The 12,591-nt window shown below is 40.3% G+C and overlaps 1 pseudogene across 1 annotated transcript in view; it reads right to left on the bottom strand.

Moving 5' to 3' along the window:
* LOC149441793 (proteinase-activated receptor 1-like) overlaps positions 1–12,591 on the bottom strand; it is a 53,131-nt pseudogene that overhangs the window by 22,615 nt on the left and 17,925 nt on the right. Inside the window, exon 2 of the transcript XR_016307297.1 lies at positions 6,613–6,872. The product of XR_016307297.1 is annotated as a proteinase-activated receptor 1-like (transcript). The remainder of the gene's footprint in view (positions 1–6,612; positions 6,873–12,591) is intronic.

The following is a 12,591-nucleotide window of genomic DNA, read 5'->3' as shown; positions in this document are numbered from 1 at the left end:
TCCCACTCATCTCCCTCATCCCTATCCCAATTCTCCAAAAGTATTAAACACAACACCCCTATACTGGTTATTGGAGAAACGTGTGAATGAGTCCATGTGGCTGCAGGGCAAAGTAACTGGGAAGGAACTGGACAGTATGCCCATCAAAAAAGGAACAAGAAAAGATTGGGATTTTCATGATCTGAACACCTTCTCTCAGAACAAAGACAACACTTTAAAAAAATAAACATCAACTTTTATTACAAAATTAAGTTCATAAAGGACTGAAAGAATCGAACCCTCATATTTGTCACTAGTAGCTCCAGTGTGAAACGCGTTGGACCTTGGCACCCGCTCCTACAGAAAACAACATAAAGGTGAAATATCTCCACTCAATCTGTGTGCCACACTTGGTGTGATATACCATCTTTCCAAACACTTATAATTCATTTCTACCTCCTGCCTATTTATATTTACATGGATTATTCTATACATTTTCCACTGTTTTTCCACATCTATTGTTACTCCTATTTCTCTTTCCCATTTTTCTATATATGTAGGACTTTTATCTGCGTTTATTTCAGTGAGAATCTTATATATTTTAGAGGTTCCCTGTTTCCCACCTCCCCGTATACCTAATAAGTGCTCAAAAGGAGTCCAATCCTCTCTTAGTCTTAAAGGCTTTGGAGGCTTTCCTATAAAGTGTTTCATCTGAAAATAACGCCACTCATCCATTCTCGTAAAAACTTCTCCTTTTTTTCCAATTCCTTAAGTGATCCTATTTCCTCCCCCACCATTATATCCATTAATTGTGCATCTTCCTTCTTAATCCACTTCCCTTATTTACCCGGGGGGGGAAAAAACTCTGTGGACTTTAAGGGCATTAACAATGAATTAAATTCCCATCCCATCTGTTTGTGTAAAACATCCCAAACTCTTAAAACATTAAATGTCAACAAACTTGTACTGTCTGCTGCTAATCCTCTGTATTGTGGAGGTAACCATACAATTCCACTTAATTTAGTATTACTTAGTATATTTTCCATTTTAACCCAGATTTTCCCCTCTGCATTATATGACCAATCAAACATTCTCGCCATTGTTACCGAGTTATAATATCTCTTTAAATCTGGGACTCCCAATTCTCGTTTCTCTTTATTTCTACATAGAATTTCCTGGCTTATTCTCGTTTTTTATTCCTCCAAATAAATCTTATTAATTTTTTTTAATTGATCAAAAGTATACCTCTGGTAGTTTAATTGGTATCATTTGAAATTGATATAATATTTTTGGAACAATCACCATTTTTATCAAATTTATACGACCTATCCATGACGGGGTTCCCCCTCCTAATTTCCTTAGTTCATCCATGATGTCATTTAACAATGGGATATAATGCAATTTATACAAGTTTTTGGAGCATACAGTTAATTTAATTCCTAGATATTTAAATTCTTTTTCTCTCCAAACAAAGGGAAATTCCTCCTGTTATCTATTTTTCTTTTTTGTTGGGTTAACTTTAAATTTGACATTTCCCCATATTCTTCCAGTGATTTCATTAAATTTGGCAATGTTATCCTTGGGTTTCCCACATAGAACAGCATGTCATCTGCATAAGCTGCCACCGTATGCTCCGTATCTCCTATCGAAATTCCGTTTATAGCTATAGTATTCCTTATTGTAGCCAAAAGAGATTCCAATGATAAAACATATAGCAATGGAGACAAAGGGCATCCCTTTCTAGTTCTGTGCTGCATCCTAAAATACTCTGACAATTCCCCATTAACCATGATTGCTGCAGAGGGTTGACTATATAGTTTTCTTATCCACTCTCTCATTCTAGGTCCCATCCCCAATACTTCCAATGTATCCAACATATATCCACAATCTACTCTATCAAATGCCTTTTCAGCATCGATAGAGAGTACCACCGCAGGGATTTTCTCTTTCCTACTTTTTTGTATGAGAAACAGAGATCTCAGTCCGTTATCTCTACCCCCTTTCCCTGAGACAAAACCTACTTGGTCTATGTGTATCTATTCCGGCATTAGGTCTTTAAACCTGTTTGCCAGAACTTTTGCATATAGTTTGGTATCTGTGTTTAATAAGGAAATCGGTCTATAACTTGAACAGTGAGTATCATCTTTAACTTCCTTATGTATGAGAACTACATGGGCTTGTAGGGATTCCCTCCTCATTTCCATCTCTCCTCCCAATGCATTCATATATATTCTCAGTTTATGTACTAATAATTCTTTATATTTTTTAGAATATCTCACTGTGTATCCATCAGGTCCTGGACGTTTCCCAGCTATAGTGCTCTTTAATGCTAAGTGTATGTCCTCCTGCGTTATTGCTGATTCTAGGCATTTTAATTGCTTCTCACTTAATTTTGGTAATCCTGCCTTTTTTAAGTATGTCTGTCTTTTTTCTATTTTTCCTACTTCATCTTTACTTATGGAGCTGTTGGGGATAATATTATATAGATTATTATAATATTCTTAAAACACTTTAGCTATATCTTTAGTTGAATACATTAATTCTCCTTTGTGGTCTCTTATTTTCTCTATATAGTTACTAGGTTTTTTTTTCACTGAGCCCTCATTAAATACTTTCCTAGCCTATCTCCCCATCTGTATGTCTCACTTATCATTTTATTGAACACGCTTCTCTTATCTTCTTGCAGAAATGTATTTAATTCTTCTCTTTTATTTATTACCCTCTGCATAATCTCTTTTGTTACTTTATGATTATGTATCTGCTCTAACTCACTGAGTTCACTAAGAATCGTGTTTATTTTTTATCTTCTTTCCCTCTTCTTTTTTGCTCCAATCGCTATGAGGATTCCTCTAATATAGGCCGTATGAGCCTCCCACACTGTTGCTATGGACACTTCCCCAGAATACTTTTCCTCAAAAAATTGCTCTATTTCTTTTTTAATTCTTTGATCCACCTCTGAATCCTGGAGGATTAACCTCCATAATTTCACCCCGTTCTGCTCATTTCCCCATAATAATTGCATTGTGACAGGGGCATGGTCCGATATTGACATCACTTCTATTTTTACTTTGACCAGAGACTCACTAAGTCGATGGTCCAGCAATATATAATCCAGTCTGGAATACATCTCGTGCATGAGAATAAAATGTATAGTCTCTGTCCTTCATGTGCTTAATTCTCCATATATCTACAAGTTGACATTAGTATGTCATTTTTTTCAAGGATTTCAGAGACCTACTACCATCTCTCTGCACAGGGGACGTCATATCCATCTGGGGATCCATGCAGAGATTGAAATCACCTGCCACAATTAAATTGCCTTTTTTGAAATCCGTTAACTTCTCCAGAGTATTTTTTAGGAATATCTCCCGTTTCTAATTCGGACAATAAATATTTGCTAATGTACAATCTATTTCCTGTAATTTTCCCTTCAGAAACAGAAATCTCCCTTCCGAATGTACCAGTCTGTCTTCCAGCTTAAACCTTATATTTGCAAATATAATCTGCAAAAAAACATATTGGATAATATCTGGAATTTAATTTCACATTTGATTCTTCACGAAATGTGTCTCCTGTAAAAAAAAAAAACACTGAAGAAAATCTATGTTGAATTTCTTTAAAAATCCCAAATCTCGTCCCAGGGCTATTTAACCCTTTAACATTATAAGTCACAAAGTGAATAAAAGTTAATAAGCAATAATAATAAAAGTGAATAAGTAATAAAAGTTGTTGATTTTTTTTTTCTTAAAGAGTTGTCTTTGTTCTGAGAGAAGGTGTCAGCACCGTGAAAATACCAATCTTGTTTTCTTTCTTTCTCTTTCTTTCTTTTTCTTTCTTTCTTTCTTTCTTTCTTTCTTTCTTTCTTTCTTTCTTTCTTTCTTTCTTTTTCATGCAGATTTTACTGTGTCTGTATTGCTGGAGTGTTTCTGGGGAATAGATAGACCCCATTGTTGGATACATCTCTAAGAGCGTGAGTGCAGCCGGGCCAACCAGGAGTGACACCATTTCCCTGTGTTGTTTAATTCCCAGAGATAACTGGAGTAACCGGCCAACTAATCCATACATTCATCAACAGTACGATGTCCATTTACTGGAATTTCTCCAAATGTCATATGACCCTCTAATAGTTATTGTATGGCTATAGCTGAGAAGATAAGTAAATTGTTACTGCAACCTGACAGCAAAGGGGAATTAGAGAGCACAGTGGTTAAATGGTTAGAACTTCTGCCTGGCAGTACTAGGGTTGTTGGCTCGAATCCCAACCACAGCACCACTTTCTTGGAGTTTGCATGCTCTCCCTGCGCATGCGTGGGTTTCCTCCGGGTACTCTGTTTTCCTCCCACACTCCAAAGATGTAGTGGCAGGTTAATTGGCTCCTGTCTAAATTGTCCCTAGTATGTGTATGTATGAATGTGAGTTAGGGACCTTAGATTGTACGCCCCTTGAGGGTCAGGGACTGATGGGAATGTACAATATATATATGTAAAGTGCTGCATAAATTGATGGTGCTATATAAGTACCTGTAATAAATAAATGAACTGTAGATATTAAATTGCACTCCCTAAGACAAGGCCCAGCAACGGTGTTATGTCCAGTTACTGGAATCTCTCCACATTCCCTACAACCCTTTCCTTAGCCACTGTATTATAGCTATTATTATTATACAGGATTTATATAGCGCCAACAGTTTGCGCATCGCTTTACAAATAGAAGGCAGACAGTACAGTTACAATACAATTTGGTACAACAGAGGGCCCGGCTCATAGAGCTTACAATCAAGGAGGAACGGTCAAGTGATACAAAAGGTAATAGCTGTGGGGGATGAACTGATGGAGGAAATAAATGGCAGTTTACTAGGTAGAAGCATAAGCAGGATAGGCTTCTTTAAAGAGAGAGGTTTTCAGGGATCGTCTAAAGGTGGTGTCATGTACCTGTGTAGTGAGCCTGATGTGAAGAGGAAGACCTCTCGTACAACTCCGGCTCAAGGACCGCTGAGAGTGGGACAGCAGTCGCAGGAGCTCGGCGGGTTATGAGGGCCTGAGATCGGTAACAGCTGTTGGGTTGATGAGTAGCAGGCCAGAGCAGGGTGCAGATGTATCCATGCAGGATGGATGGATGCCAGAGCACCGTGTGCTGAGAAAGCAGGGTCAGACGAGTCGGGTTTGATATTGGTGAGACAGATCAGGCTTAAATGGCAGGCAGGAAAATTTTCAGGTCACAGGCCGGGTTCAGTAACAGGAGATCAATCAGATAGGAGCAGGCAGAAGAATATCCGAGGACAGGCCAGAATTCAGGGCAGGAGGCGATCAATCAGAAGTCAGGAACAGGCTGGTTTGGCAACAGAAATCAATCACAGAAGTCAGGAACCACAAGCAGGGGGAAAAGACCATACGGCAATGAGATAACCACAGCAGTCAGTTTAAATAGCCCTCTTGGCGCCAGCATTAGTGACAGGCGTGCACCCGCGAGTGCGCATGCAACTGGCGCGCCTCTGTCCAGGCTCCCGCACATCTGCTCGGCTTGCCAGAACCCTGCGCATGCTCATATTTGTGCGCCGTGGAGATTTACCTGTACTAAGGGCAGGCCTTCCCTGACAGGTGGATAGATTAGGAGATAGCCGGACAGATTGGGGTAGGGAGTTCTATAGGATGGGAGAAGCTTGGGAGAATTCCTGGAGGTGAGCATGGGAGGACATGACATGGGAAATGGAATGGATAAAATTCAAAACTCTAACAATGACATATAAAGCCATCCACAACACTGCCCCAATTTACATATCTGATCTTATCTCTAAATATCACCCAAACCGTACACTTCGCTCCTCTCAAGACCTCTTACTCTCTAGCTCCCTCATCTCCTCCTCCCATGCTCGTCTTCAAGACTTCTTCAGGGCGTCACCCATCCTCTGGAACTCCCTACCCCAATCTATCAGATTATCACCTACTCAACTTGCCTTTCGGCGATCACTGAAAACCTTTCTCTTCAGGGAAGCCTATCCCGCCCTCTGCTAATTCTGGAATCCTCTACTCTTCCAACCACTCCATCCCCTACAGTGAGTACCTACTGTACCATTCACCCCGCCCTCCTAGATTGTAAGCTCCAAGAAGCAGGGCCCTCAAATCCCTCTTGTATTGTTACTGTATTGTCGCCAACTATAATGTAAAGTGCTGAGCAAACCGTTGGCGCTATATAAATCCTGTATAATAATATAAAAATAACTAGAGAGCAGATAAGAGTTGGGGAATTTCACCTCTCACAACCAATGATAAGAGCACACTGTTGTAAGATTTATGGCCATTGCCCTTTGCTAGCAGCCCTGTCTATGACCTCAGAACTGGATGCCATATAGTCATTGATCTGGTAATCATGGGATTTGATGGGACAATCTAAACCAGGGGTCTTCAAACTATGGCCCTCCAGGTGTTGAGGAACTACAAGTCCCATGAGGCCTTGCAGGATTCTGACAGCTCCAGGCAAGACTCTCAGAGGCATGATAGGACTTGTAGTACTTCAACAGCTGGCGGGCCATAGTTTGGAGACCCCTGATCTAAACCATACCTGGATTAAATGTTCTTCATTGCCATCGGCTCTCAGGTCTTTACAAATTCTAGATTATACTCAGGACCAACTTACATTTCTGATCTTGGTGGTGTTTAGCATTATTTTAAAGATTGCCTTCATTCTTAGACAGACTCCTGATAAGCCAATCAGAATGTATTCTGTGGGAAAGGTTGGAGGAGAAGGTCCTTGTGTGGTATGATTGGTGGGTAGCACAATGGTACGATGTGTGGTGTGGTGGTCGTTCTTTTTTGGACAATTATCACACTGCGGAGTCGTTATATTCTGCATAGTAGTCGGTCTTGATGTGACAGCATGAGTGTCTCCAATGTAATCTGCAATGAAAAGATGAGATGAAGACAGATGAGTCACATCTCAATGACAGCTACAGCCAAAATGGTTTTTGGTGAATAAAAGCAACAATCAAGAGATCTCTTTTCATGGACCATAAATAACAACAGTTTATCACTTGTGAAAGTCATAGATTTTTTTTAGACATTTTGGAGACTTTTATCATTTACAACCAAATAAATGGCCAGAGATTTATATTATGAATGGGTAGGGAAAGGTTGAACCCCTGTTCGGCTATAAAAAATATATAGTAAACTCAAAGTTAGTCATAAATTTAGGCCAAAATGTATTCCGTTACATGTTTTTGGTAAAAAAAAATCCCAATAAGTGTATATTGATTGCTTTGTGTGAAAGTTATAGTGTCTACAAACTATGGTATAGATACTGCAATTTACGCCATTTTTTGCTATACAGCGCTGCGCTAGTTTAACTGACAATTGTGCGGTCATGCAAACAGGTACCCAAGCAAAATTTATGTTCTTTCTTTTACACAAATAGAGCTTTCTTTCAGTGGTATTTAATTACTTGTGCCCTTTTTATTTTTTGTGCTATAAACAAAAAGAGCCCGAAAATTTTGAAAAAAATGATATTTTCTTATTTTTGTCATAAAGAATATCCAAAACTAAAATTTTGTCCTTAATTTAGACCAAAATGTATTCTGCTACATGTTTTTGGTAAAAAAAAATCCCAATAAGTGTATATTGATTGCTTTGTGTGACAATTATAGCATCTACAAACTATGGTATAGATAATGGAATTTACACAGCTTTTACTTTCTGACTGCCTATCACATTTCTTGGTGCGCTAAAATACCAGGACAGTACAAACACCCCCAAATGACCGCTTTTTGGAAAGTAGACACCCTAAGCTATCTGCTGAGAGCATTGAGTCCATGGAAGATTTATTTTTTTCCACAAGTTTTTGGAAAATGACAAAAACATTTTTTTTTTTACACTTAAATAATATATTTCTCACACAAGCCATGGGTATATGTAGAATTACACCCCAGAATACATTCTGCTACTTCTACTGAGTATGGGGGTACCACATGTGTGAGACTTTTTGGGAGCCTAGCCACATACAGGAGCCTGAAATGCAATGACCACTTTGAAAGCCTGAAGGTGCGCAACTTTCTCATTTCACTTCCTCACTACCTATCACAGTTTCAGAGACCCTGAAATGCCAGGATAGCACCACTCCTCCGCCACCCCAATTACCCCTTTTTGAAAAGTAGACACCCCAAGGAATTTAAAAAGAGGCATGGTGAGTATTTTGCAGATCTCATTTTTTCTCGCAAGGTTTTGAAATATAAAAAAGAAAAATATATATGTTTTTGTTTTCTTTCTTCCTTTTCCAAAAATTTGTGGCAACAAACGAGATCTACAAAATACTCGCCATGCTTCTTATGAAATTCTTTGGGGTGTCTATTTTCCAAAAATGGATCATTTGGGGGTTTGGTGCTATCCTGAAATTTCAGGGCCTCCAAAACTGTGATAGGTAGTCAGGAAGTGTAAATAAAAGCCTGAAAGTGCTTATTGGATTTTGGGGTCTTGTACTTGGTTAGACATGTGGTACCCCCATACTCGGGAGAAGTAGCAGAATGTATTTTGGGCAGTAATTCCACATATACCCATGGCATGTGAGCAATAAATCATTTAATTGACAATTTTGTGTAAAAAAATAAATTCTTCTTTTGCCTCTCAGCAAATAGTTTGGGGTGTCTACTTTCCAAAAAGGGGTCATTTTGGGGGTGGGGGCATTTTATGCCCAGCATTAGAAGTTTATACCACACATCACTCACTCTTCTAACTACCTGAAGACCAAGCCTTTTCTGACACTTTTTGTTCACATGAAAAAAATCTGTATTTTTTCTAGGAAATTTTGAACCCCCAAACATTATATATTTTTTTAAAGAAGACACTCTAGTGAATAAAATGGTGGGTGCTGCAATTTTTTATGTCACATAGTACTCATGCAGCGATTTTTCAAATGCAAATGTTTTGAAAAAAAATACACTGTTTTTAATTTTAATGCACAAAAACACAATATACTGGACAATTATTTGGTAACTTATAAAAGACTTATAAACTTATAAAAGATGATGGTATGCCGAGTAAATAGATACCAAACATGACATGCTTTAAAACTGTGCATGCCCCATGCAATGGCAACAAACTGCATACATTTTTAATATCCATAGGCAACATTTTAAAAGCCTTTACAAGCTACCATTTTAGATTTACAGAGGAGGTCTAGTGTTAGCATTACTGCCCCAGATCTGACATTCATGGCGATAGCTCACATACATGGTGCAACCTCTGTTTACATACTGGCACAGGGTCAACGCTCACGCATGCAGGTGCACGAACGTGGGGGGGCGAGGGTGCTTTTTTTTTAGTTAATTTGATTTTTTGTATTATTTTTACACTGTCCCCTTCATTTTTTTTGTTTGATCACTTTTTGATCACTTTTAATGCTATCACGGGGAATTCAAATATCCCCTATAACTTCAATGGACATTGTCATATATTCTTTTTTGAGAAATCTGGGGTCTATCAGACTCTAGATATCTCCTCTGCCCTTACATTATCTAATCTCACCAAGATCGGTGTGATCAGATGCTTTCCCAATTTACTAATGGCGCTGTTTATATCCTGTGAAGCTGAATAGATGAAATGCTCGTAGCTTCCAATTTCTTAGACTATAGAGATGATTGGCACCATTCTGGTCTTCAGTCAGCTCTATGGTCAGCTGGCAGAAACACCGGCTGCATTTTCAGGTTCCCCCGATGGCACGGGACTGCCCGTGAAAGGCAGTGGGGGAGGGGGGTATCTTCTTCCGCTGCTTGTAAAAGCAATCTTGCAGTTAATTAGCCACTAGGATTCTTTTACATGAAAACTGATTGCCAGTGGAACAAATGATACCAGGATGATGCCTGCAGCTATAGGCATCATCCTGGTATAGCCACTCAGAGTCCAGTGATGTACCAGTATGTCGCTGGTCCTTGTTGGGTGTATATGCTATGTTGTTTTTTTTATGCAGCCTGTGGGCTGAATGAAAAAATAGAAGAAGGGGGGGGGACAAGGCGACCATCAGCAAGATAGCCACTTAACTCCAAAGCTCTGCTCTGACACTGGCCTAATCTACCTCTGCAAATACCTCTAGCGTAGCTACAGCCACACAGACCGACTAAGCACCCTTCAGAACCCCTGCTCACCCTCAAGGTATGCGGCAATGCCAGCAGGATTCAGCTTCTGTGAAGAAACTCCAGTTTCTTCCTGACCAGGAGACCCGGAACAAATCAAAACGGTGGCGGAGAGTGCACACCTCGTGGCAAGCTTGGACCTCTGGAGGATGCCTCGGAACTGCTGCCAGACTCGGATGCTAGCATGGGACCGACGGTAGATACTAATTGCTCAAGAAACTCAACCCCTCCACACAGAGGCCAGCTAAATCACCTCCAAGAAGGGACACAGAGGAGAGGCTGCATTAATGACCCTCTGATGGAGGCAAGTGGACCTGCAATCACCACTTACTCTGACGCTATAAAGCCTGACTCGATTGCGGCCTACCCAACCTCAGGGCAACCTGTATCAGACACTACTTTAAAAGACATTCTGGGGGGGAGGGGCGGCCGGCTCTGAGAGACAGAGCTCCACAGAGACTTGGCACACACCAACAAAGGAGAGATAAGAGTGACTGATATCACACATAAGGGTACATTAACCCCTCATCTACCATGCCACGGAGCAGGAAAGACCCAGGACAGCAAGGGAAGCTGACAAGCGTCTTCCCTGCTGTCCCCTCATGCAGCCAAGATGGCGCCGGCTGCAGCATGAATAGACACAGAGCCTGTGACAGAGACACCGCAGCACAGCACCTGGATGCCAGATTAAGAGCACCACTGTACCCAGGAGACGTGAGTCCTCTCCTCCCCTGTCTCCCACCACAAGCAGCCTTGCTAAATCAAGACCTAGATTGGATACTGAATCCACTCCTGACAACCAACTCTTTACCTCACAAATTCTACCTCAAAATTCTGCTCCATCTTTAATTGAATCTTTCCCTGCTTCTGACCAACCTATCACTGAGATATCTATGAAAAGCATGCTTCATTCTCTGCGTCAAACACTCCACCCTGATCTTACAGCGTCACTATCCCAAATCTCTAATGTGGTACAACAACAAGAACATCGCATACGCCATATTGAAAACAAAATGGGAGAAATGTTCACAGCCCATAACGACTTGATTGACGAACACGAAAACCATGAAGCTGATATTGAACAAATAAACTTGAAATTAGCTGATTTAGAAGACCAATCCAGAAGCAATAACATAACATTTAGAGGCATACCTGAATAAATTACCATTGGTACCCTGACTCCATATCTCCAACAATACATCAAAATCCTCATTCCCTCACTCAAGGATATGGAACTCGCCATAGATCGGGCGCACAGAATACCCAAGCCAACTTTATTACCAACCTCTACACCCAGAGATGTACTGGCACGTATACACTTTTACCATGTAAAAGAGAAAGTAATGTCAACAGCCAGAAATCCTCCACCCCTTCCGCCATCACAAGCAGATATCAAATTATTCGCTGATTTATCCAAAGCCACACTCCTGAACTGCAAAAAGCTTGTTACCATAACCAAAGCTCTGAGGAACCATGGGATAGGTTATCAATGGGGCTTCCCCACAAAGCTTACCATTAAACAACATATAAAAAATATACACCATCAAAAATCTAGAAGCAGGCATCGATCTCCTAAAAAACTGGAACATAATACCGGCGGAATCTCAACACTCCACTCCTCCCAACATGCAACCAATGGATGCTGAGTGGTCCTGATTCTACAAGCCCTCATACTACTAAACACCCGCCATCTTGGGCACTCTCTGCCTTACCTAACCAACTGCTGGCAAATGGCCCCAAATCTAACATTTTCAAGTTACAAGAGACTTTTCAACATGACCTCTCTTATGGTCTATGCTTGTTCAAAACCCCTGTTATACAGTAGCAATTCACACTACTCATGTTACTTGCATTTCTCGCAAGTATTTTATTATCCTCTCTACCCTTCCCCCCCCCCCTCCTGCACCACCAGTCAACGGAATCACTCCACCGTTCAAATACCATCTCCGACATCACCAGCAAAACTCCACCTGATCCAACGATCATTCCACAACTAACACATCCTGTGTATGGAAGACCACGGGAAACTAAAACACGTGTGCCTTCTCATCAAGATAAGAAACGACTCTCCTACTCACTAACTCCAATCAAAAGCTTATCAAATGATTAAAATATCATCTCTTAATGTTCGCGGTCTAAACTCCCCCTTTAACCCCTTCACGCCTAAGGGTAAAACAAATCTAAATGCCTAAGCACAATTCTGCAACGTTGACATGTTAGTAAAACCGTACGTATCGTCACAACTACTTTGTACATCCAGATGGATTATACCTTGTTTTTTTCAGGACAAATTGGGCTTTCATTTGGTGGTAAATGGTCATGGATAGCTCCTAATTTTTTTTTTATTATTAAAGGAAAACTGGGCCAAAATAGTAAAAAAAATCATTTTTTTTAATTTAACTGTGTGTTTCTTGTTACGACCATAACCTACCACCAAAGAACAACCCAAAATACATTCTCCAGTTCTTGACGATCGCAGCGATACCATATATGTGTAT

This window comes from Staurois parvus, unplaced genomic scaffold, assembly GCF_062004578.1.
Source record: "Staurois parvus isolate SC_StPar_1 unplaced genomic scaffold, SC_StPar_1.0 ptg000947l, whole genome shotgun sequence".
NCBI lineage: Eukaryota > Metazoa > Chordata > Amphibia > Anura > Ranidae > Staurois > Staurois parvus.
Note: the sequence above shows the minus strand (reverse complement) of the source record. Positions and strands in the feature narration are given on the sequence as shown.